This window comes from Scardinius erythrophthalmus (genome assembly GCF_964197995.2).
Source record: "Scardinius erythrophthalmus genome assembly, chromosome: 18".
Classification (NCBI taxonomy): domain Eukaryota; kingdom Metazoa; phylum Chordata; class Actinopteri; order Cypriniformes; family Leuciscidae; genus Scardinius; species Scardinius erythrophthalmus.
Genome location: NC_138238.1, coordinates 32,056,274 through 32,083,474, shown reverse-complemented (window position 1 = coordinate 32,083,474; position 27,201 = coordinate 32,056,274). Strand labels below are relative to the sequence as shown.

The 27,201-nt window shown below is 39.9% G+C and overlaps 1 protein-coding gene and 1 long non-coding RNA gene across 3 annotated transcripts in view; both read left to right on the top strand.

Annotated features, from left to right (window-relative positions):
- Positions 1-265: 265 nt before the first annotated feature.
- Positions 266-9,504, top strand: LOC308706750. 2 transcript variants are annotated; one of them, XR_014032084.1, is made up of 6 exons: positions 266-310; positions 748-810; positions 5,672-5,787; positions 5,894-6,041; positions 7,972-8,064; positions 8,711-9,499. It is a non-coding gene; the product is annotated as an uncharacterized lncRNA (long non-coding RNA). The 2 variants fall into 2 exon arrangements; XR_014032083.1 differs by having other exon boundaries at positions 285-447; positions 8,711-9,504.
- Positions 9,505-11,958: 2,454 nt separating this feature from the next.
- LOC308707346 (SUN domain-containing protein 1-like) overlaps positions 11,959-27,201 on the top strand; it is a 33,008-nt gene continuing 17,765 nt past the window's right edge. Inside the window, exon 1 of the mRNA XM_081393738.1 lies at positions 11,959-12,213. The gene's annotated coding sequence lies outside the window, so the exon portion shown is untranslated. The remainder of the gene's footprint in view (positions 12,214-27,201) is intronic.

The following is a 27,201-nucleotide window of genomic DNA, read 5'->3' as shown; positions in this document are numbered from 1 at the left end:
CGCGCTCTTCGGCCACGCTGAACAGCCAATAGCAGCGTTGCTGATCAATGTTTCTACTATCGATACATATCCCCTTTTAAACTTCGCATGAACGCGCAATTATCTCAGATAACTCAACCCAGCTATACTAATCGCCAGTGGGTTTTTTTTTTTTTTTTTTTTCGGGAAGGGGGGGGGGGGGTGCTTAGGAATGTTTCTGATCCAAGCTCCAAGCTCCAAGCTACCGGGTGATGGCAGTAATGCACTGTTAAGTGCGGTTGCCAGTAAAACAAAAAAGAAGAAGAAGAAGAAGCTATACTAATCATATCCGGCAAGTGTGTTCGAAGAACCTAATTAGCCAGATCACGAGTAGCACGATTATATCATCTTGGATGTCTCATTTGATCTCGGATGTTTTAAGCAACGTACGAAGAACGGACCCCAGGTCTTGATTCCTGGCAGGCTAAAGTGATTTCTTATGTTACTCAGAGCATTAATGGCAGCTCTGTTTTGTCGTTGTCTTTGTTACTAAGGCTGTGAGAGTGAATGGCTCAATTGTTTGCTGTTGTCATCTAGGCACAAACCTCACTGTGTTTTTTTTTTGTTGCTCTGTTTCATTGGGAATCAAGTGAAGTCAATTTACAGTTCATTAATGCAACAGTCTAGTTAATGCTGTGTTTTACAGATAGTCATATAATTCTAAAAGAAAATAGTTGAACATTAGAATAACAGGAGGGTTTTGTCTGATTTGTTTTTCATTTCTTATAGGATGTGTTCTTGATCTGTTTCTCTCTAGTGAGTCCAGCCTCGTTTGAGAACGTCCGTGCGAAGGTAAGCAAGCCCTATTTTGTTGTTTCAGTCAATGTAGTCAATAACAGATCAGTGTGAAATTCATTCAAGAACATTGTGCAAGTTTACTGCAACAATGGTGCATAATTAAAAAAATCCAGTGTTTAGTTCAGTGGTTCTCAAACTTTTTTTGGTCGCGCCCCCCTTTAAACCTTTAAAAAAAATATGGTCCCATTGGTAGCAGAGGATGGCTGCTGCTGGGAATTACAAAAATTCCCCATCGTTTGACGAGAAGACGGCTTACGAAAGTTGGATAAATGAGACTGAAATTTGGAGACGTGTTACTGACCTGGAAAACAACAACAACAACAAAAAAAAGCCTTGGCAGTTACTTTGTCACTAATGGCAGAGCAAGGGCTGTGGAAATTTCCGCTGAGGATTTGAATGATGACACTGGAATGCAAACACTCATAGCGAAATTGGACTTTTGGGTTTTTAAAAGAAGAAAAAGATCGACAGTACACAGAATTTGACCGGATCACCAGAGAGAGCTGTGTTTCTATGGTGGATTACATCGTCGAGTTTGAGCATCTAAACAACTTCCATTTTTGTAAGTTCAAAATGGAGCTTCCTGACGCCGTACTAGCCTTTAAAATACTCAATACTGCCGGACTTACTGTTAAAGATAAACATTTAGCTCTTACAGCTTGCTCTAGCGTTTCTTTCACTGATATGAAATCAGACTTAAAAAGAAATTTGGGCGATAATGTTGCTTCACCACGAGAGGGCGGCAGTGCACTGCAAAACGCAGATAGTGACATTGCCTATTACACGAGATACTCAGGAAAATGGGGACACAAGTCAAACACGACACCACAACCCCAAACCATAGCTCAAGGCACAACACCCCTTGATTTTGCCAAAGCACGTATCACTGGGAAAAGGACTGTCCAAATAAAAAGGAACATGTAAGACTGACAAAAGATGAAGGACTAAAATATGACGTTGAAAAACGCAGAAATTTTCATGGAGTCTTTAGGATCAGCTGTGATTGACACAGTCTGTACAAGAACTGTGTGTGGAGAAAAATGGCTTGAGGATTACACAAGTGGGCTGCCACAGAGTGAGTTACTGAAAATAGATGACAAAGTGCAAGACCTTTCAGATTTGGTGATGGCAAGGTTGTTTATTCCACAAGGAAAGTTACTATTCCACCAAGGATAGGACATACCAGATGCAAAATAGAGACAGAAGTTGTTCCTGCAGAAATACCAATGCTTTTAAGCAAGACTTCATTGAAAAGAGCAAGTGCAGTTCTGGACATTGCACATGACAAAGCAACGATGCTTAAACAACCTGTTGAACTTGAACTAACATCTTCAGGACATTACTGTGAATTTGAGAGAAGACATTCATCTAGATGAAAAGGAGACAAGTGAGAACAAGACACAAAATGAAAATGAAATTCTTGCTGTGACAAAACATGACAACTAAAGAAAAAGAGACTGTCCTATTGAAACTACACAGACAATTTGGACCTGCTTCAGCTGATAGACTGCAAAAATGACCGGCCTGCTCAGGTAATCATGATGATGAAAGCAACACAATTCTCAAGAACATTGTTAAAAACTGTGATACATGTAGCAGATACAGCCTCCTTCAGGAGTGGAGAGTCTAGTGTCAATTATAGTCAAGCGCCATCCACAGTTCTGGAGGGAGCATGATATGGAGAGCTCAAGGAGAGCGACCCCTACTGGCCAGGATGAAAATGCGCTCTGGAGACAAGACCATTACAGGAGCCCATCCCATAAGAACGGCTCCTGACATTCCCTAGATGGTCTCTTCGGGCTTGGTAAAACTCTGAGATGAGAGCCGGATCCAAGATATCCCGAGCTGGAACCCAGGTCCGCTCCTCCGGGCCATAACCCTCCCAGTCTACCAAGTATTGCACCCTTCCGCGTATCTGGCGGCAATTCAGCAGCCTGCGGACCGTGTAAGCTGGCTGTCCATCAATCATGCGGGGAGCTGGGGCAGACGTCCTGGCTGGAGACAAAGTGGAACAAACTGGGCAGAATAAGTCGAAAGGAAACTGGGTTAATCTTTCTGAGGATCTTAAAGGGGCCGATGTATCGTGGAGCCAGCTTACGGGATTCCACCCATAGGGGAAGACAAACCTGCTCATCCATGAACTGTGATACACAGATAATCAAAGTGGACAAATCCATACTGGAAAAATCCTCAGCCGAGCAGGAAAGGCAACCGGCAAACACAAAAACTGGTACAATTTGTAGTACAGTGAGCCTGAGGAAATTGCGGGCACAACTGCATCAGTCAATCTGTAATAAGATAAATGGACAATGTTCAGGTGTTTCCATCCGAACATGCTAAGTTGAGCACTGACTACAATGAAGATGATATATTGATAGTACATGATGATCTCTTCATGCCTGCAAAAAATACAGAACTCAGCACCTGGAAGAGAAATAACGTATTTGAAGAAGTGAAAGATGAAGGCCAGAAGTGTATCTCCATGAGGTGGGTGTGCACACTTAAAGAAACAACTGCTGGAGTTGTACATAAGGCACTCAAGACTTTCCCAAAGACTCACCGACAAGTGCCTCGGAGTCTCTAAAAATGATCATGGCAGTCATATGTCAGTATAAATGGCAGCTTAACTCCATGGACATTAAAGGCCTGTTCACACCAAGCACGATAACTATAAAGATAACGATAAAGATAACTATATATGTGTCCACACCAGCGACCGATAACGTCTTTTTATTCTAAGCACGCGCGCGCCCGGATGATCCAGATCCATTTTAAATGCGCGAGACCTTTAAATTAGAATGGATTCTGATTGGCTGTCAGTGTTTTATCGTTCGACAGCTGGAAAAAAATCATTCTGAAAGTGATCCCAACGATATCGTTCCTCATATCTTTATCATTATAGTTGTGGTGTGAACTCTGTTCTTCTTTAATATGGAGAACGATTTTTAGAATTATATCTTTTTCGTTATCTTTATAGTTATCGTCCTTGGTGTGAACGGGCCTTAAAGCAGCCTTTTTACAAGGTCAAGAGTTAACCAGAGATATTTACATTCACCCACCACAAGAAGTGCAGAACAAAGTTACCATATGGAAGTTGAAAAATATGTGTTTATGGCCTAACAGATGCTTCTTTATTCTGGTACAATAGAGTAAAAGACACCATGCAACAATTGGGAGCTACAGTATCAAAGGTAGATCCAGCAGTATTTACTGGGTGGGTGATTCCTGCAAGGTGATAGGGATTCTTGCGTCACATGTGGATGACTTTATTTGGGGTGGTACAGATGCATTCTCCATAAATATCATTCCTCAATTGAAAGCTGCCTTTAAAGTCGGACGGGAAGAACATGACAGTTTCAGCTGAATTGGAGTAGAAGTACATTCTAAGGAGGATGAAATACAAGTACAACAAGGAACATACTGTACATAAAAAATCTGCTACCCATCCCAGTGGACTCCACCAGAGCAACACAACGTGAAGCGTTATTGACAGACGTTGAGATGGACATGCTAAAATCAAAGATTGGACAAATATTGTGGGTTGCCAGGCAAAGCCGACCTGACATAATATATGACATATCCATGTTGGCATCTAACACAAAGCATGCCACTGTTCAGACCCTGCATTGTGCAAATAAACTAATCAGAAAACTGAAATCAGAAGAGGTCATCTTGAGGTTCCAGGACTTATGGGAAAACAGTTCTGTTAAATTGGTGGTGTACAGTGATTCCTCAATGGGAAATCTTCCGGACGGTGACACACAGGGTGGACATTTCATCATGCTTATGGGGGAAAATGGAAAATTTTCACCTATATCTTGGCAGTCAAAACGGATCAGGAGAGATGTACGGAGTACCTTAGCAGGAGAGACTTTGGCACTTGCCGATGGAGTTGACTGCAGTTTTCCTCGCTACACTATACTCTGAGATTACCACTGGTGGCTGCTCATGCATCAATGTGCCTATTGTGTGTGTAATAGACAATCATTCCCTTCTCGATGCTCTCAAACCTACAAAATCTGTAACCGAAAAGAGACTGCGCCTAGAAATCAGCAGTATGAAGATACACTCTGGAACTACTCAGCAGATCTTGTGGTCAGCCACTAAAGAGCAGATAGCTAACTGCTTGACAAAAAAGGGCGCATCTGCACTTGGCCTTCTGAAAGCTCTCAGCACAGGTGTTTGCTATCTTAAGCACTGAACGGATTTGACAATGAATTGCTTATGTTTTGTCAATGTCTTGTCATTTAAACTGAAGCACTTAAGTTAACCTGTTATCCTGTTATAATAATAACAAATGCTTATGTTCTAAAACTTGTAACAGTATTTTTTTTTTTTAAGAAAAAAGGGAGATCAAGTTATGTTTCTTTTACTGCGCATGTGCGAAGAGCAGCCTTTATGGGTTAGCGCGTTTTTCTTTTTTGGTTGTTCGGTCTGGCGTCCTATGAGAGGAAGACCGGCTATGTTGAACGTGATGGAACAAAGAGTTTATTGTCAGTTAACAGTTGTAGTTATTGAGTCAACACCTCTGACTACCAAATCATTTCACAAAAAATTATAAAAACTGAAAGATTTTTTAAATTGAAAAACGTTAAAATTGAAAATAGTTGATCCTGATAAGCACTCATTGTCACAGCTGTGAACACAACTTTTCTAATTTCATGACGGGGTTTGGCGTCACAACGACTTTGTTTCCAGACGGACACGTGATACACGTCTCCTTGAAATCCTGTAGAATTCAACCAATCACATGACGACTTCAAAGCGTTTCCCATTTTGTGTGCCCTTGCCTCAGACGTCTAATGCATGGTACTAGCCTAAATATGACAAGATCTGCATTTCTTTGTGTCTGTAGGAGGCAGCATCATAAGCACTCGTTGCTCAGAGTCCTTCAACACCAAAACGGCACTGATGAGTCTGTTTGGCCTCCTGCTGTGGTACTTCTCTCAGTCACCACGTGTAGTCATACAGGTCTGACACCTTTGAGAATTCTCATTTCACGTGTAGCTCTGATTTCCAATGGTCTCTTTCTCTTCTGTCTATATCACTGTTTCTCTTCATCCATTTGTCCCTACAGCCAGACGTGCATCCTGGGAACTGCTGGGCATTTAAAGGTTCATATGGTTATCTGGTGATCGGCTTGTCCCTTTTCTCTGGATCATACGCCCAAATCCCTGTCGCCCACCGGCAACATTAGCAGTGCCCCACGAGACTTCAATGTATATGTAAGTACTAGGGATGTCAATTTTCACAAATTCCTATGATCGATCGTCATTTAAATTAACGATCAATTAATCGATTAATCGTTAGCCGTAATACTGCGATATGCGTCTACTGCAGTGGCTTTGGCCAACAGCATGACAGGGTGTGCAAATGCTGCTCAGAACGCTATAATCCTCACCAAATCAATGAGAATGGTTTTAAATATAAATAAAGGGCTAATAGGATTGTAAAATGTTTCGATGTGATTGATAATTAAATTAATTATTTAATAATCAAATATAACTACTAATACAACGTGTCACCAACGCCGCCTCATATTCGCTTAGAATGTGTGACGCGCTCTTCCTGGAACAACTGCACGCGCTGAATGAATCTGCTACCGTTTCAACTGGAGCACTTTGCTAGCACGTTATTTATCTAAAAGAAACGCATCCTATATGAGATTAATCAGATATATTAAAAATAAACATAATATTACAAATCATATCTGCACAAAATGACGCAAATTCATGCACAAGTGAACTTGAACTAAGTTAACGTTACGTGCTATCATTCAGAACTACTCATGTTGTGGACGCGCGCTTCCTGGAGCAACGCGACACGGCAACTAAACCCAAATAATTCACAATGTTTTATTACAATATTGTTCTCTTTATAATGTTATGTAATATTACAGTCCCAATAGTCATTATTAGTCGTGCACTGCCGTTTGAGCTGCGCGCGCTGAAGCTGACGCTTTACTACAGAGTTAATTCTTAACCAAATGCATCCAATATGAGATAAATCAGATATAGATAGGCCTACACAAAATAAAAAGTATAACAACTTACATTTGCACAAAACAAAAGGCTGCGAATGCACACGCAAGCTTATAGTCATGATGAAGGTGTAAAATGGTCCCAAACACAACTCCGGCGCGCTCGCTTTACATGTTTCGCGGTTGAGCAGCGCACACGCGCATGAAGACCTGCTTAATCGATGATCGATAAGTTTTATCGATTAAATGTATTATCGACAATTAATCGATCGTCGATTAATCGTTGACATCCCTAGTAAGTACACATCGAATTCAAATAATATCAGGGTTTCTACTTCTCTCCAATGAATATACTAATGAATAAGATTTGTTTTTACTTTTTTTTTAAGCAATTTCCAGCAAATAACATATTGTAGAGTAAAACTAGAATATACATTACCAGTCATTTGTTTGGAATAATTGATTTTTGTTTTTGAATGTATCTTTTGTTCAGCAAGGCTGCATTTATTTGATTTAATTGACCAGTAGTGTGTATCCACTGTAGAAATGTTATTAATATCCATAATTTCCCAAACCTAGGCTAGAAGTCAACCTTTTTATTTTATTTTATAAAGTTTCCTGGTTTTCAAATGTCTTCAGTGCTGGGTAGATTGCAAATTGAAGTCCATTACTGAATACAAATTGCATTACCTAAAATGTGTCATGTAATAGATTACATCACTAGCTACAATTTTTATAGTGTAATCTGACTACTTTTTGATTACTTTTGACCTGACTTGTTTATAACACTGATTTGAATATAATAGAATGTGTTTTTTCACTAACTAAAATTTTTTTATATTTTATGCTGTGCTCTCAATTTACCATGTATTTATAGTCGCCTGGCCTGACTAGTGGCTGATCTGTGTGTGCAATTCCACAAAACTTTTGAGAAGGGAAAATTGAAACAATATAAAAATTAGGAAGAATCAATGATTACGTTAAGTAATGAACTCAATAAAAAAAGTAACTGTTCTTACATAATTACAAGTATTTAAATTTTGGAATCGGATTACGTAATCCAGGTGACATATAATCAGTTACTACCCAGCACTGACTAACTTCTTTTTACATATTAGACAAAGGATGACTTATCTTGGTCAAAGAAAAAAAAAGAAGTCTCTGTTCTGTTAAAGGGTCTTGATGACGAGCAGCAGGAAGAGGGGCAGTTGCTCGGACAGTTTGTCTATGAAGAAGATGGAGATGCTCTTCAGACCTTCTTGGTCTCTGTAAGTATTGTGATTTTGTTATTTCAGTCATTTAATCAGCCTGTCGCTACATAAATATTAAATCAAGGCGTAACTGATTGGCTGATGGACTGTCTTTAAAGGATTTGTTTACCCAGAAATTAAAATATCCCACAATTTACTCGCCCTCAGCCATCCTAGGTGTATATGACTTTCTTTGCTCAGCCAAACGCAATCGGAGTTATGTAAAAATATATCGTGGCTCTTCCGAGCTTTGTAATGGCATTGAATGGCGCTAGAGTTTTTGAAATTCCAAAAAGCGCATCCATCCATCATAAAATTAATCCATACGGCCATTACAAAACTGGGAAGAGCCAGGATATTATTTAATATGACGATTGTGTTCGGCTGAAAGAAGAATTTCATAAACTCCTAGAATGACTTGAGGGCGAGTAAATTATGGGACCATTTTTGGGGGGGTGAACTATTCCTAAGTCACCATGAAATCAATCAATTCTATTTATTATAAAGGATTTATCCATGCACATTTTTTTTTAATTCACACACCCTCATATTCTTTAATCTTTAGTTTAGCCACCTCTGGTGTTGAGACGGTGTTTATTTGTTATCTTTATTGGATTTTGATGACTCTTGCCTAAACTTGTAATTCTGTATCTCTGTCTTCAAGGAGGAGGTGACGAGAGCTTTTCAGATCATTGAGATGAGAGTGCTGTCTAACTGGGGTCATCCTGAATACACTTGTGTGTACCGTTTCCGGGTGCATGGGAAGCTTGTTGATGAATGACTTTCAAGCACTTGGAACATTATGAACTCCTGACAATTCGTCACTCATGCACTGGAAAAAAAGAGGAATAGTCACTCTTAAGAAACAAATAATGTGCCATAGAGCTACAGTTAATATACGATTGCATGCTGGTACATGTACTGTTAGGCCTCAAGGTCAGACTCAGCACTTGCACTCGTCTCATTCTGATGCATCACACTGTTTCCAATTTTGTCAGTCATCAGGGTTATGCTCAAGTGCTCTAAACAGTAGACAGACATGCATTAAGAGTTATGCACTAGACTGAGACTTTCTAATATGATGTTCCACGTCATAAATGAAACATTAAAATCGTCCTTCAACTCGCTGCATCCTCCACTAAATTTATTCCCAAAATGCTGGAAAAAATATATAATTTATTAATGTAATTCGTTAGTTAACCCTATAAAGTCTATTGCATCATATTTGATATCAGAATATCTGAAGGCCTCTGAATCGTCAGCATGATCAACTTTGCTGGAAAACCTGTTGATTACAATCTACTAAATGCCTTCTGTTGTCTTTTTTTATAAGGAAGTAAAAGGCCTTTTAGAATAATTGTAAAGATGTCTATCTTTATGTTGTGGCTTTTTGCAGTGAAATCTTTTTTTTTTTTTACTGACTTTTATAAAGAAAATAAATACATTTTATATTATTTCAAGATGGAGATCAACTGGATTGAAGCAACTATGGTTTACTTGATTAACAAAGAAATTTTTTTTTTCAATTTGATTCTCTTCATATTACATGTGTTTTATGTTTTCATAGTCAGGAGGAGTCATGGATCTTAAAAATTTTAGTTTGCAAACTTTTTTATTTACACAGGTTAAAGGTGAGGATGGACGATGATCCGCATTAGGAGGAGTTGTAGTTGCGGTTGTGCTTGTTGATCCACAAGTGCTTCAGTCTCGGATCGTTCGTGTAGCGCTCAAGCAGCAACTCTTTTTCTCTTCGCTCCTCCTCTTTGATTATTTTCTTCTCCTCCTGTTTCTTGGCCTTCTCCTCTGCCCAGGCGAACAGAAAAAGTGGAACTTTCTTTTTGCACATTTTCTGGACGTTGGCCTTGTGCTGGGTCTCAGTCTTGGGGCCGTCAGGAGAGGCTACACAGAAGAGCCTCATCATGTGCTCATCGATCTGAGACGCCTCATCCGAATGGCCTTGCATGGCCTTGGAGTCTCCCATTTCCCTGGGGTCACCTTCCTCTTCCTCAAATCCCTGGATCTCCTCCACTTCGCTCGCCCACGCTTCCTCCTGCACCTCGCTGTCCTTCTCCAACCAAGCAAACATCTTTCTCACTCTCATTTCAGACTCCGGTGTTTGGGAGCGTTCAGTCTCGAGTAAGTCACTGGCCTGGATGGTCTTCCCTCTGTACTCCACATACTCGTTATCCTCATCCTCGATGTCAACCAGCATGAGTTGTGGAAGTGGCTCAAACGGGGAAGTGAACGCCTGAGGCTTCCGGGTGGGAGGACGTCGCAGAGCAACGACTTCATCAGGTGCAGGAGTGGGGCTCGGAGGAAGTCCTTTGGGAGGATGCATTTGGGATGAGGAGCACCGGATAGAAAACAGTTCATCAGGTGCTGGAGTGGGACGTGGAGGAACCGCCAATGGAACCATCGGTGGTTTCGTAGGACGCATTTGGGATGAAGAGCGTCGGATGGAAAACAGTGCATCAGGTGCTGGCATGGGACGCGGAGGAACCGCCAATGGATGCATCTGGGATGAAGAGCGTCGGAAGGAAACAACTTCATCTGGACATGAAGGAGCCGCCGACAGTTTGGGAGGATCCACTTGAAGCGGAGAAGATGACAGGGATAACACATCCTCAGGTGCTGGAACTAGTTGAGGATGCACGGCTGGTTTTGTCACTGGCGGCAGGGGTTTGAGGCGAGCGCCTGGTAAAGCGAGGTGTCCGGAGACACTTGGAAGCTTTGGGAGTTCTCCCTCTATTGGCTTTAAGAAGGAAGATCTTACTGTAGAATGCAGAGGTTTGACCTCCACAAGTGGCGTTGGCCCTGTGATCTTCTGTTTCCTCCGTTTTCTCACCTTCCTTTTCTTTTCTCCAGCTTCTCTGGATCCAGCCGCTGATTCTTGCGCTGCACACTGCTGTGCTCTCTGAGGTGTCTCCCTTCTGCGCAAAAACGGAGCAAAACACCCAAACAATTTACTAAATATACTGCTAAACAGCGCCATTATGGACACCGAATGCTAAAGAATTCAATATCTGCAGAAAGTCTCAAATCTTTCGATCGATTTACTTCTAACACACCAACATTAGACCAGAGTCAGAGTTGTCGTTTAGAGTTGCCATGACGCATTCTCCATATGATGTCACCACAGTTAGAGCTCTGCTGCATCTGGAGCTGCTCAGTTCAAACACAAACATTCACAATACTGGCATCAGATGAAATACTGACTGTTCCCCACACACTCCTTCCCCTCACTGAATATTAAACTGAGATAGTGGAAATAAAATGTTTAAGCCTATTATTTCTTTTTTTTTTCAATCAATTAATATTTCTACATTAAAACTGTTATATTTAAAACATTAATCTCCTAACATAATTTCTGCACAGTGTTGGGTACATCTCTCTAAAAAAAAGAATGTAATTACTAGCTACTAATTACATCTTCAACAGTGTAATTTAGCCTACTACTAATTACTCTCTCTCTCTCTATAGCTCATTTATTGACTGATGACACCCAATCATACGTGTCGGCAGCGTTTCTAAACTTCTCCGTTTTGGGTCACCGTTTTTGCCGTTTTAGTGTGGACGGGAGGTGCAAACGTAGCAAAAGGTCTCCGTTTTTAAACGAGACGCGGGGGGGGGGGGGGTTACAATGTTTACACTATGTGTTTACATGGTACAATTTCTGGTAAGCTACGCTTTTTTATCATTTCAATTAAATTAAATTATTGTGATCTGATTTAATATTGACTCATTTTAATTACAGTTATGCCTATACTTCCGATCATGCAAGGCATGAAAGTTTTGATATTTATAATCGATAATATTTATAATCGACCTAGGACTCATCTTGGTTAGATGCCTGTGAGATGTAGATCCGCTCCAGTCCATCAAGAGGCAGCAGAGAGTGTGTTTATTGTCTTATCCTGAGTTTCCTAAAGGGACAGTTGAACATTTGTCATTATTTTCATTGTTTCCCCATTGAATAATTTGTTTTATTCATAAATATGTCAGATATGACATTAGTGTCTCTGAAGTATATGCTATTAACTTTCATTCAGGTTTGATAATTATTCTGCCAATGTGATGGTCGATGGAAAGCCGGTGAACTTGGGACTGTGGGATACAGCAGGACAGGAGGATTACGACAGACTTCGACCGCTTTCCTACCCTCAGACGGTACTGTCATAATAATAGAGCTAAAACAGATGCAGCATCACAATATTGGTCTTAAATAATTAACTTAAGATGTTTATTTGAGGTTTTATCAGTGGACCCATGATTTTGATAATTGTGTTACAGCAAAAAGCCATAGGATAACATTTTTGAGAATTTTGACTCTTTGCCTTTGGCTTGATCACCCAAAAATGAAAATTCTGTCATTAGTTACTCACCCTCATGTCGTTTCAAACCTGTAAGCTTTTCGTTCATCTTCAGAACACAAATGAAGATCTTTTTGATGAAATCTGAGAGCTTTCTGTCCCTCCATTGGTAGTCTACACAACAAACACTGACACTTCAAAAAATCGTAAAACTAGGCCTAATCCATATGAATTGAGTGGTTTAGTCCAAATGTTCTGAAGAGACTCCATCGCATATGCTTTTATTTATTCACATATGAACATTGATTAACAAACAGCTCACCCATAACTGCTTGACACACGAGAACAAACCTCATTGGTTCTTTCTGAAGCTCAAACGTTGTGCGTAACACGAGAATGAATCTAATTGGTTCTCGCACGTCAAGCGAACATGCTTGAGCTTCTGTTTACCACAACTGATGTGTGAGTTGATGAATGTTTATATGTGAATAAAAGCCTAAATTCAACCAGTTCATCATGAATTGAGCGGTTTAGTCTGAGTTTTCTGAAGAGACACGATCACTTTATATGAATTAGTTTTATGATCTCTTTATGAACTTTTTGAAGCATCAAAGTGCGTAGTGTACCAAAGTAGTTTCGCCTTAATTATGACCGCCGCTAGCATATCTAGCGAAAGCGGTCATATAGGGATTGTCAAAGTTTTTTTTTTTTCCGTCATCTACTGAATTTTTCGTCAACGATACCAGGGACACCAAAACACCGGGGAACATGAAATGTGCTGGGCATGTAGCCCCACTAGACTTTTACGGAAAAATTTCGTTTGGTCCCCGGGGGCCACTCCCCCCCCCGCGCTGGGCCCCCCCAAACCCAAAAAATGCAGTTTTTCCTAAATAACTACCTGAACCGTGGCACCGAGGATGAAGAAATTTTTATGGTATGTTGGTCTTAAGGGCCCACATCAACCTAGCCCATAATCACTCATTTGTGATTTGCGCCCCTTCCCATAAAAAATTAAAATGCAATATTATTCTGCTTTAATCGCCCCTATCTTCAGTTGAGATGTTCAGAACTGCACCATATTTCATGTGTATGGTTAACTTGACATCCTCTGGGGGTATCCTCTGCTAAGTTTCGTAGAATTTCATCCATGGGGGGGTATAAAATAAATTAATTTATGTGCACATTTAGTGACTGTACACTCATCGGCCTGTAGATGGTGCGGTTGAGCGAAGGCTTGCTGGTTTAGGATGATACTGTCACACACACACATGCAGGAATACAAACAAACGCAAGCATGCACACACACTGACATCCACACGCACAGACACACACCCATACACACACATACAAATCCACATGCACAGACACACACACACAAACACACACGCGCACACACATGTACGCACGCCACGCATACATACACGCACAGACACACACACACAGACAGACACATACTACTACTTTTTTTAGGTATCAGCCATATACCCGATTTACCAATACCCAATGTGTTATGCTTGGGCAGTATACTAATGAGGTGGGTGGGACATGTTTCATGCCATGTTAGATCACATCCAGAAAATATATAGTTTATATAGTTGAATCAGTTTTCCCCTCATGGTACATGGTACAAAATGTATTATGTGTACACTTTCTTCACCTAAATCCATAAAATTCCATTAATTTCTTCACCTAAATCCATAAAATGCCATTAATTTCAATGGGACATTTACTTAAGTGTTCTACTAGGTACAGTGGGAATGAGTTTAATTTTGTTAACATTGTTTTTTTTAAAACTCTGGGACCAGGGCTACAAGATAAAACCACTTTTTTTGGGGAAAAATGTTTTTTATTTCAGTAAAACACAACAAACCGGGGAGACTTCCGGTGATGCGTTCGGTGTGAGCTCCCGCTTTGTCGATGCGAAATATCCTGATACTAATGCTTAATTCAGCCCAAGTCGATAAAAAAACACGTGCAGAATTTAGCTGATGTCATTGGACCACTTCTGGGGTAAAGCTTTTGTTAAAATGGCTTCAAAATCTGTGAAAAAGACACAGGAGAAGAAGAACGTCACGGCTAGCAACGCGGATAAGACACAAGATGGCAACACAGAGACTGCAGAGACGGATGTGTTGAGTCCCGCAATGACCAAGGCCATGACCACACTTACAGCAAATATATCCGGGGTGATAGAGGCTAAGTTTGACTCTTTCCTGCAAAAGATTGGAGACATATCGAAAGAGTTGCAAGACACAACTAAGCGTGTTGGGGAAGCTGAACATCGCATCTCCGCGGTGGAGGACGTAAAAAATCACACTGTTTCCATACCTGGAAAAAGTTGTGGCCTCTCTGCAGGAGCGGCTGGATGACCAGGAGGATCGAGGCAGACGTAAAAACCTCAGAATAATCGGTCTGCCAGAATCTTCAGAGGGCTCATCTGCTGTAAGTTTCATGGAGATGTGGCTCCCCAAAGTTTTGACAATGACCACCAAGGATGGGAAAATAAAGTTGGAAAGGGCGCATCGGGTGTCGGGCCCGGTGAGGAGCGGAGCTGAATCACGCAGACCTTACCCCCGCGCTATGATTGTAAGGTTTCACCACTACAGCGATCGGGTTCATTTAGTCATTATATTATTAACTTTCTGACTGTATGGATACCAGAGATATCCCTGTTCTTTTTGTGTGATACTAGGTGGAAAAATACAAGTGATGGTTGAACATCAGCTCAGTGAACATAGGGCTGATTGAATAATTGATTGCACTCGATATTGTGGGTTCAGGAACATCATAGTCGCATCTGAAGTAAGGTTAAGAGGGCCATGCAAGGGTTTCTCTTCTGAAGTTGGGGTCTCCACCCTTCTCTTTATTTCAAGTTCTATTTGACTGTTTGTTCATGGGAGACTGTGTGTATATAGTTTTGACCAGGGGGTTATTCTAGGGTTAGGGAAGACAGCGCAGCACTTTGAGTTTCTCATTCTGTTTTATCTTTTTTCCGGTCACAATGTATGGTACATGGAGGGAATTAGATTATGGATAGTATAATGCATACAGACTTAAGGCAACAACCAATCCTCGCTCTATTTAATTCTTTACAACCACTATGACTGACTCTGTACTTAAGGTATGTACATGGAATATTAGAGGCATACATCATCCTGTGAAAAGAAAAAAAATATTGACGTATTTAAAAAAAGAAGAGGTTGATATAGCACTACAGCAGGAAACACACCTAAAAGACACAGAACATGAAAAACTTAAACGGGAATGGGTGGGACAAGTTTTTTTTTCTTCTTTCACGTCCAATAGTAGAGGAGTCTGCATCCTCATTAACAAACGGTTTCCTTTTAAGCTAGAATCCTGTATTAAAGATAATGCAGGAAGATATGTTGCAATAAAAAGACACCTGTTTGGCGAAAATATATCTATTTTAAATGTTTTTGCTCCACCAGGTCATCCTCCTGCTCTCATTACAAAAGCTTTTTCAGAATTAGCGGAGTTGGACTGTGCTCAGTCATTTGCTGGTGGTGACTTAAATTGCATATTAGACCCTCGCATTGATAAGTTACCCGCTGAAAGAACTAACCCTACTAAACGGGCGCGAGCAACCGCTGAGGTATGTGAAGAACTAGGTTATTTGGATGTGTGGCGAGCGTTCAATCCAAACAACACAGAATTCACATTCTTCTCTGGAGTGCATAAAAGTAGCTCTAGAATAGACTACTTGTTTGTCCCTAAAGCAATGTTGTATTCTGTTTCATCCTGTGATATTGGGAGCATTACAATATCGGACCATGCCCCGGTTTACATAAAGTTCTCACATGGAGAGACCCAGCAACGATCAAGTAAATGGCGGTTTAATGACCATCTGTTGTATGACCCAAATTTTATATCTTTTTTTCGGACTGAGTTTCAGCTATTCTTTTCGTGTAATAATACACCTGATGTATCTCCTTCTATTTTGTGGGAGACGTGAAAGGCTTATTCACGCGGTTTGATAATATCCTATGAAAAAAGCACAAAACGGAAGTGTCAAGAAAAGCAACGGAAACTGGGGCTACAGCTAGCTGAGTGTGAGAGGGCATATAACCAGAACCCTACGGATACTAATCTTAAAACAACTTTGACCACAAGAGCAGCACTTAACTCACTGCTCACTCAGAAGGCAGAGCAGACTATAAGATTCGCAAGGCAGAAATTATATGAATTTGGTAACAAACCTAGCAAATATTTAGCCAACCTGGTTAAGAATAGACCTATTTCTCAGAACATATCTTCAGTTAAAGATGTCTTGGGGCAGTCAAAACTGGATAGCAATGGCATAAATAAGGTTTTTGTAGAATTTTATGCAAAGTTATATACAAGTGAGCAGCCAGCAGGGTCCTCCAGACTTATGGAGGGCTTTTTCTCCAATCTGAATCTGCCCAAGCCAAATGACCAACAAAGACAGTACTGAATGGACCGATAACACTGGAAGAAGTAGCTAAAGCTGTTGGTGTTTTACAATCAGGAAAGGCCCCAGGCCCTGATGGCTTTAGCTCGGATTTTTACAAATGTTTTAAGCCGCTGTTGGTGAAACCCCTACTTGCCATGTTTAATGACTCCTTCGAGAAGAGAGCTCTTCCCAAAACACTTACAGAAGCGAACATTAGCCTGATTCTTAAGAAGGATAAACCAGCGGATATGTGTTCATCCTACCGACCTATCAGTCTACTTAGACTTTAAGATTTTATCTAAAATACTAGCCTTAAGACTAGAGAAAATCCTCCCAACTATCATTAATAATGACCAGACAGGATTTATTACTGGAAGGAACTCATGTAATAATGTTAGAAGGTTACTTAACATCATTCAACTGTGTCAGCAAAATAATCTTGGTAGTGTCATTGGATGCAGAAAAAGCCTTTGACCGTATAGAATGGGATTTTTTGTTTTTCACACTCAAGGAATTTGATTTAGGTAAGGATTTTATTGATTGGGTCAAGCTGCTTTATCATAACCCAGTAGGGGCTGTTATCACAAATGGTAAATGCTCTCCATACTTTGCTTTGGGAAGGGGCACTCGCCAAGGGTGCCCCTTATCACCGCTGTTGTTTGCAATCGCAATCGAGCCACTAGCAGAAGCCATTAGAACCCACCCTTCTATTCATGGTATATCGAGTAATGAGAGGCAACATAAGATTTCTCTGTATGCTGATGATGTTTTATTGTTTATCACACAACCAGAAATATCTGTTACGTCAGTCCTTACTGTTATTAACGAGTTTAGTAAGTTTTCTGGTTACAAAATAAATTTCAGTAAGTCAGAGGCCTTGCCATTGGGTCGGGTGCATCACTCCTTTCCCCCCGGCTTGTCACCTTTCAGATGGGCAACAGAAGGTTTTCTTTATCTAGGTATATTTATTACTCCTCTGCTGCAAAGGATGTTTAAAGCAAATTTTCAGCCTTTGCTTAAACGCATCCATGATGACCTAGAGAGATCTTCTTTACCACTTTCAATAAGGGGAAGAATCTCTTTAATTAAGATGAATATCTTACCACGACTGCTCTACAAATTCCAAATGATCCCAGTCCTACTAAATAATAATACTATTAAGACAGTTAACGGTTGGTTCAGATCATTTATATGGAATGGCAAGAGACCACGACTTAAATTAACAAAATTGCAATTGTCATCGGGTCAGGGGGGATTGGCAGTTCCCAATATTAGACTATATCAAGTGGCTTCCCAATTTCGGTATCTAGTAGATTGGGTACGGAGTGACTCGGACTCTGTCTGGCTCGATATCGAGGCATATAATTTAGGTAAGCCATTACAATTAGCTAGTCTCCCTTTTATCCTGAATCGGAATAAACTTGAGGTTGCAGAGGGTAATTTCTAGGGCTGGGTAAAAATATCGATTCATCAATGCATTGCAATTATTTGTTTCTCAATTCAATATCGATTCATCAAATCCTATGAATCGATTCAGCCCGCCGGCCAATGGTGGCGCTGTGGGCAACACACTAGTGAGAGCGTTCAGCGACAGCGTTGTACAAGCGCGGCTGCAGAAGTGAGTCAAGTCTGTATCTGTATCGTTCGAGAGAACAACCAGCGCTGTATTTCAGTTGTTTTCCTCTGTGAACATGCACTAATGGATGTCTGACAATTTCGTTGCTTTTTGGAGTTTTCAGATTTAAAAACGTCAATAAAGGCTCGTTCGTTCTGCTCTCACGAAACAGATGGATTATAATATGCTTATGAACCGTCAGATGAAATCATGCAGGTGTCGGCGCTTTCTCCGTTCATGCAATAAATGCACATCCTTGAATGAGCGCAGATTTTCTAGCGCATTTACTTGAACTTCATAGGCAATATATCTGTGATTTAACCCATTTGAGAGGCGGCCAAAATCAGAATTTAAAATGGACTGAATAGGCTAAGCTATGGAAGCTTGTTTCCGCCACAAAATAAAAAAAATAAAAGATAATTGCGACTTTTTATCTCACAATTGCGAGTTTACATCTCGCAATTCTGACTTTATTTCTCAGAATTGCGAGATATAAAGTCAGAATTGCGTGTTTTAAAGTCGCAATTGCGTGTTATAAAGTCAGAATTCTGAGATATAAAGTCAGAATTGCGTGTTATAAAGTCAGAATTCTGACTTTTTTTCTCGCAATTGCGACTTTATATCACGCAATTCTGACTTTATATCTCAGCATTCTGACTTTATATCTCAGAATTCTGACTTTATATCACGCAATTGGGAGATATAAAGTCAGAATTGCATGATATAAAGTCGCAATTGCGTGTTATAAAGTCAGAATTCTGAGATATAAAGTCAGAATTGCGTGTTATAAAGTCAGAATTCTGACTTTTTTTCTCGCAATTGCGACTTTATATCACGCAATTCTGACTTTATATCTCAGAATTCTGCAATCACGCAATTGCGAGATATAAAGTCAGAATTGCATGATATAAAGTCGCAATTACGTGTTATAAATTCAGAATTGTGAGATATAAACTATTCTGAGGTAAAAAAAAAAAAAGTCCGTCTTTTTTCCCCCCTTAGAATTGGACTTTATATCTCACAATTCTGAGAAAAGATGTCAGAATTGCGAGATATAAACTCGCAATTATGTGTTATAAAGTCAGAATTGCGTGATATAAAGTCAGAATTCTGAGATATAAAGTCAGAATTGCGTGATATAAAGTCGCAATTGCGAGAAAAAAAGTCAGAATTCTGACTTTATAAGACGCAATTGCGACTTTATATCTCGCAATTCTGACTTTATATCTCAGAATTCTGACTTTATATCACGCAATTCTGACCTTATATCTCAGAATTCTGACTTTATTTCACGCAATTCTGACTTTATATCTCGCAATTCTGAGAAATAAAGTCAGAATTGCGAGATGTAAACTCGCAATTGTGAGATAAAAAGTCGCAATTATCTTTTATTTTTTTTATTTTGTGGCGGAAACAAGCTTCCATACTAAGCTCCCTACACACACACTCAGAGTAATATTATGTTACTGCATAATACATTTTCAACTAGCAGAATAGTACAGAATCACGATACACACTCTCACTTGGTATCAGCCATGTCTTTTAACTATCATAATATTTCGAAGGGCAAAAATAGGAACTTTTAATTGGCAGTGTTATTTATTGTGTTGACAAAATAGCACTTTGTAATGTTATAATATCTATGGTTGCACTTTTTTTTATGAGTATGCACATTTTGTGCTTATGTTTACATTTATTTTATAACTTGAATGTATAGGAAGACAGAAATATACTTTCTACTACTTACAGTTACATGCACTTTAGAGGTGTTAATAAAGCACCTGTTTGTTACAGCTGTGTTTTGTATTCAACACTTGTACAATATATTGTACAGTTTGTTTTGCTAAATAAACCATGACAGGAAAACATACTGGGGTCAATTTGTTCTTAAACATTGTTAATACTGCACATATTATTAAAAAATATGCTCAGGTGCTTAATTACTTGTGTATTTACTTATTATTGAATCGATATCGAAGCTAATAAATTAATATCGAATCGAATCGAATCGAATTGTGAAATTCCTAACAATACCCAGCCCTAGTAATTTCATTGTTAAATCCACACTAAAGGCTTGGGACATGATTAAGAAATGGGAAAAGAGAACAGATGTTTTATCTCCAATTACTCCAATACGAAGAAATACAGATTTTCTCCCTGGCATGACAGATAATGGGTTTGCTCTGTGGGAAAATGCTGGTATCACAACTTTGAAAGACTTATTTGAAGGGGACAAAATGATGTCATTTGACCAACTAAGACTGAAATACAACTTATCACACACACATTTTCTTAGATTCCTACAAATCAAAAGCTTTATACAGAATCCAATTCGGCATAAATTTACTCTGGAAATGTCGCCAATTGAGCAACTACTATACAAAATACATAGCAATAAGGTTATAGTAAGGCGATGCTATGAGGCCTTTTATAAGTCCATTAAGACTAATAATACAATTATTCAAACATGGGCTCAGGACCTTGGGGCGGTAATAGATAAAGCTATGGAGGCGGACATATGGGAGCATGCTAATAGCATATCCATGTGTAATAGAGCGAAGGAATTACAATTTAAGTTACTGCATCGCCTTCAGATATCACCTGAACTCAGACATAAGATGGACCCAAGGAAATCAGCTCTTTGTATGAAATGTAACAGGGAAGTTGGTAGCTTTATACATACTGTATGGACCTGTATGCATATTCAGGATTTTTGGGTAGAAGTGGCTTTGAAATTAGATTTGGTTTTTAATAAGAAGTTGGACTTGGACCCAGTGTGTTTGCTGTTGGGATTACCACACCCACAAATAAGAGGATCACACTGTCAAAAATTGTGGAATGCTTAACATATGCTGCACGTAAAGCTATATTGTTGAAATGGATTTCAAATAAACCACCTACAGTTTTAGACTGGCATAAGGTAATATTTGAACTTTTACCCATGGAATACTTGACATACTGGTCCAGAGGGAAAATTGTTTTATTTTATCATATATGGACCACGTTTCTTGATTATGTAGGACCTAGAATATCTGCCATATTTTAGATTTTGGAAGGTGCTTCCCAGACCAAGGAATAATAGTTAAATGTTAAAGGAGAAGTTTTGCTGTTTGTAATACGGTACTACTTTTGGTTGTTTTGTTTTTTACTTTCTATCTTAACTCCTAATTGTTGTAATAATTGTCTAATTGTTGCACCTAATGTATACTTCATTTTATAATTCTTTTTTTATTTTATTTTTTATTTATTATTATCTTTTAATTTTAAACTATTGTTAAAGTAACAACATGTAGCTTTTCAACCTTCATAATATATTTCCAAGACCCTTGTGATAGTACATCGACTTACAATAGGTTGAATGAGACGTCTGCCAGAGCCTGGCGGGGTCTGTATCGCTTTTACTGGCACTATGTAACTTCGCGGTGCGGGTAGTAACCAGCGCTCAAAAAGAACTACAAAATTCGACTGCTTTACGGCATACGTCACTTCGCCCACCACTTCCTCAAATGTGGCCAACCAGCGCGTTTGTTTTCGTGCGTCTGTTTTCGTCATGGCTGAAGCAGCAGCGAAACGTAAGAAGTCCAAGGTTTTGTCGAAGTAGAGTCGGAAGAGGAAAAGGGAGAGTGATAAACTGAAAGGCAGGACGAGGATCAATATGGGTCGAGCGTTTGCTCGCTGGCGTGAGCTAATGGAGGAGGAGTGTTACCAGACCGATGCTGACTTGGCCGTCATGCTGTTGAACTAGTAACAAGTAACTGTAAATTGCTTGCATACTATCTTTAGTTTTTCTAATCTGTTGTGTGCCTGGCTACGTTACGGAAACTATCTGGTCCGCCATTTATTTATCTTCATGAATCAGCTAGTAGATGAGCGAATTATCAATCTGGTAGCTAGTAAACACTAACATGCGTTAGTTTTAGATGGTTAGGATGCTATTATTCTCGTTCAGATTTGAGCATTGTAATCGACATGCAAATCGCAAATGTTTGAGTTAAAATGTTTAGTCTACTAAATATGTATAAAATATAAAAGGAGGAAGATTAATAAGATTATCATTGCCCATATGAAAAAAAACCTACATGCTTCATATACAGTAACCGTAAATCATTTTACGACAGCGGTAATGGATAATTCCGCTTCCAATCTGTAGGGCGACCGCAGAGGAAAAGTTCCATGTTGTTGCTTTAATTATTGTCATTACAATTACCATAAGATATTCTACCATGACTGTGACTGACTATGCTGTGCTGCATGTTCAACTTTGGGGGGGGGGGATAGATGTAAAAAAATGTTGTATATGTGAATAAGACACAACAACACAATAAACCCATGCCAAAGTCAGATAACTGACTTTTACTATCAACAGGCACCTCAAACGTTTGGTAGAGGTTTGTAGAAATTGTCTGTGAATTATTAAACAAACTGCCGATGTAGCATGAAAAAGACTTGCCTGAACACAATAAGTGTGTTTTGAAACTCATTTTTGTAATACATTATGTAGGGAAAACCACTGTTATGGATGTGACGTTTTCACATTATGGATGTTAAAGGAGAACTCCGGTCAATTTTAACATTGAGCTCATTTTTTGTAAATTTGGAGTGCTGTCAATACAGAGAACAACGACAAAAATCGGTGTTGCCTACACCGTGTTATCCTCTTTTTAAAATTTGCACCCTGTTGACTTCAATGGGGCAAGTTTTAAACCTGCTTTTAGCCTCTTAACATCCTTGATGTGTCATTACAAGTGCACAGCCATGTGAGTGATTCCTTCAGAGTGATCACGGGTGAATCTGACTGCAGTAGATGTGAAAGATATTAATAAAAATGATGTTATTTCAGGCAGCGCTCATACCTTTATTTACATCCTGTTTTCGGTCGAAGTCCATAGTAATCGATCGTCGAGTTCACACGCATAGGTTTAGTTACCTATGATCACGTGCATGAACTCGACAATCGATTACTATGGACTTCAACCGAAAACAGGAAGAAAATACAGGTATGTGCGCTGGCTGAATAAACATAATTTTTATTCATATCTTTCACATCTACTGCAGTCAGATTCACCCGTGATCACTCTGAAGGAATCACTCACATGGCTGTGCACTTGTAATGACACATTAAAAACTTGGTTTAAAACTTGCCCCATTGAAGTCAACAGGGTGCAAATTTTAAAAAGAGGATAACACGGTGTAGACAACACCGATTTTTGTCGTTGTTCTCTGTATTGACAGACAATGGTCTAAAGACAAATAGTATACAAAATACTGCTTCCCGGACAATGGTAGGAAGACTGTTCCAGAGTTTTGGTGCTAAATAGGAAAAGGATCTACCGCCAGCAGTCGATTTTAATATTCTAGGTATTAGTAACTGGCCGGAATTTTGAGATCGCAATAGACGTGACGGACTATAATGCGTTAAGAGCTCGCTCAAGTACTGCGGAGCTAAACCATTTAGTGCTTTGTACGTGATCAGCAATATTTTAAAATTTATGCGATGTTTAATAGGGAGCCAATGCAGTTTTGACAGAACTGGGCTAATATGGTCATACTTCCTGGTTCTAGTAAGAACTCGAGCTGCTGCGTTTTGAACCAGCTGTAGTTTGTTTATTAAGCGTGCAGGGCAACCACCTAGTAGAGCATTACAATAATCTAGCCTTGAGATCATGAACGCATGAACTAATTGTTCCGCATTTGTCAATGAGAGCATATGGCGTAATTTAGATATATTTTTAAGATGGAAAAATGCAGTTTTACAGATACTAGCCTAGACACGTGACTTTCAAATGAAAGATTGGTATCAAAGAGCACACCCAGGTTCCTAACCGACGACGAAGACTTAACAGAGCAGCCATCGAGTGTTAGACAGTATTCTAGGTTATTACGTGAGGAAGTTTTTTGTCCAATAATTAGAAACTCTGTTTTTTCAGAATTTAGAAGTAGGAAATTACGAGTCATCCAATTTTTTATATCAGCTATGCATTCCGTTAATTTTGTGAATTGGTATGTTTTGTTTGGTTTTGAAGAAATATACAGCTGAGTATCGTCCTCATAACATTGAAAGCTAATTCCATGTTTCCTAATGATATCTCCTAATGGTAGCATGTACAGAGTGAACAGCAGCGGTCCTAGTACTGAGCCTTGAGGTACGCCATACTGAACTTGTGATCGATGAGACATCTCATCATTTACTGCTACAAACTGATAAGTTTCAGATAAGTCAGATAAGGGGTTATGAGAGTCAGATAAGTATGATTTAAACCATGCTAGTGCATTTCCCGTAATGCCAACATAATGTTCTAATCTATTTAAAAGAACGTTGTGGTCAATGGTGTCAAATGCAGCACTAAGATCGAGTAACACTAATAGAGAGATACAACCACAATCGGATGATAAGAGCAAATCATTTGTGACTCTAACGAGAGCTGTCTCGGTACTATGGTACGGTCTAAATCCGGACTGGAAATCCTCGCAGATATCATTTCTTTCAAGAAAGTAACACAGTTGTGAGGATACTGCCTTTTCTAATATCTTTGACAGAAAAGGTAGATTCGAGATCGGCCTGTAATTGACTAATTCTGTAGGATCAAGTTGCACTACAATGCACTGCCTGATGTGATACTGTAGTGGGCGGTTGCATAGTTATAATCTTCTCCCTTATATTATCAATCTTATTAGTGAAGAAGTTCATAAAATCATTACTGCTGTGTTGCTTGGAAACTTCTGGGCTTGAAGCTTTATTTTTCGTTAGTTTAGCCACCGTTTCAAATAAATACCTAGGATTATGTTTATTTTCTTCTAATAGGGTTGAAAAATAAGCAGATCTAGCAGCTTTTAAAGCCTCTCTGTAAGTAATTGAGCTCTCGTTCCATGAAATGCGAAATACCTCTAGTTTTGTTTTCTTCCAGTTGCGCTCCATTTTTCTGGCTGCTCTCTTAAGGGCCAGAGTGTGCTCGTTGTACCACGGCGTTAGACTATTTTCTTTAATCTTCTTTAAGCGCAACGGAGCAACTGTGTCTAAAGTGCTGGAAAAGAGAGAGTTAAACGTTTCTGTTGTAATATCTAGTTATACCGTCCCCATGTCGACACCTTACTGGTACCAGTCGGCTGTCTTCCAAGGTTCTAGGTCTTCGATACAGCCCTGGGTTACCCTGAGACGAAAGTGACCCGATGTCCACGCACGAGACAGGACTCGGGACGGGACTTTAGCCAGTACTGGAGGGGGAGCATTTGTAGCAGACCCAGCTGAAGTACTGCTGAAGCCGATGCCATGCGGCCCAGAATCCTTTGAAACATTTTGAGAGGAGTGACGTTGCCAACTTTGAATGACGCCGCTAGGTGCTGGATGGAGAGCGTGCGCTGTGACGTAAGCCGTGCTTTCATTGACACAGAGTCTATTTCTGTTCCCAGAAAATACATTTTCTGGCTGGGTAACAGCGAGCTCTTGGTCAAATTGATCTTGAGACCCAGATTCTGTAAGCGACTGAGTAGCAAAACTTTGTGAGTCATCAGTTCCGTCTCTGACTGAGCTAGAATTAGCCAGTCGTATAGATAGTTCAGTATTCGAATACCCTGTTGTCTCAGGGGGGCGAGCGCCGCGTCCATGCACTTTGTGAATGTATGGGGTGCTAAAGACAGGCCAAACGGCAGGACAGTGTACTGATAAGCTCGGCCCTCGGAGGCGAATCTCAAGAATGGCCTGTGACGGGGCACTATTTGTATCTGAAAATACGCATTTTTCAGATCCACTAATATAAACCAGTCCCCCGGGTGAATTTGCACAAGGATTTGTCTGGTCGTCAGCATTTTGAACGATTGCCTCATAAGCGCTTTGTTCAAATGTCTGAGGTCTAGGATAGGTCCAAGACCGCCATCCTTCTTTGGAACGAGAAAATAGCGACTGTAAAAACCTGACTCGCTCTGTGTTAGAGGAACAGTTTTGATTCCACCTTTTCTCAGCAGTTTCGCTATCTCAGCGCGAAGTAGGTGTGTTACTTCGGTTTTCACCATAGTTTCGACTATGGCTCAAAAGCGCGGAGTCTGCGAGCGAACTGCAGTGAGAAGCCTCGCTTTATTATGTTTAACACCCATTCTGACACACCCGGGATGATTTCCCATGCTTTTGCACATAAGGCTAGGGGCAGAATGATGTCTGGGCTCGGATCGCTGTGTGTTCCGGTAAACTGATCGACTTGTGCTTGTGACACTGTACATACAGCGCTTATTTGAGGAGGCGCGCATTGAGTAACAGGCGCCTGGTTTACACATGATACACTCGCCGTGAGAGCGGGGAAGTTTTTTTATTAGTGGAAGCACTTAGTGTGTGTGTGACACTGAACGGGCAGTGTTTATGAGTAGGGGTGAGAACTGAATAGTCCCCATGTGCTCTCCTGTCTATTGTCTAGCCCCTCCCATCTTGTTATCTGATTATTGGTTAATTTGTCCCACCTGTCTTTCTCGTTACCCTCCTTTGTTTGTTCCCTTATTTAGCCTCCCTGTGTTTGTAGTCCTGTGCTGGTTCGTTTGTCCAAGTTACTTGTTCCTGGTGTTTTCTTCCCACTTGCTATCTGAGTTTTTGAGTTTTGTACCTTGTCTGCCAGTCACTAATAAATTTCCTCTGAATAACCTAAAGTTTGGACAAATATTGTGGTGTACAGTGATTCCTCAATGGGAAATCTTCCAGACGGTGGCACACAAGGTGGACATTTCATCATGCTTATGGGGGAAAATAGAAAATTTTCACATATATCTTGGCAGTCAAAATGGATCAGGAGAGATGTATGGAGTACCTTAGCAGGAGA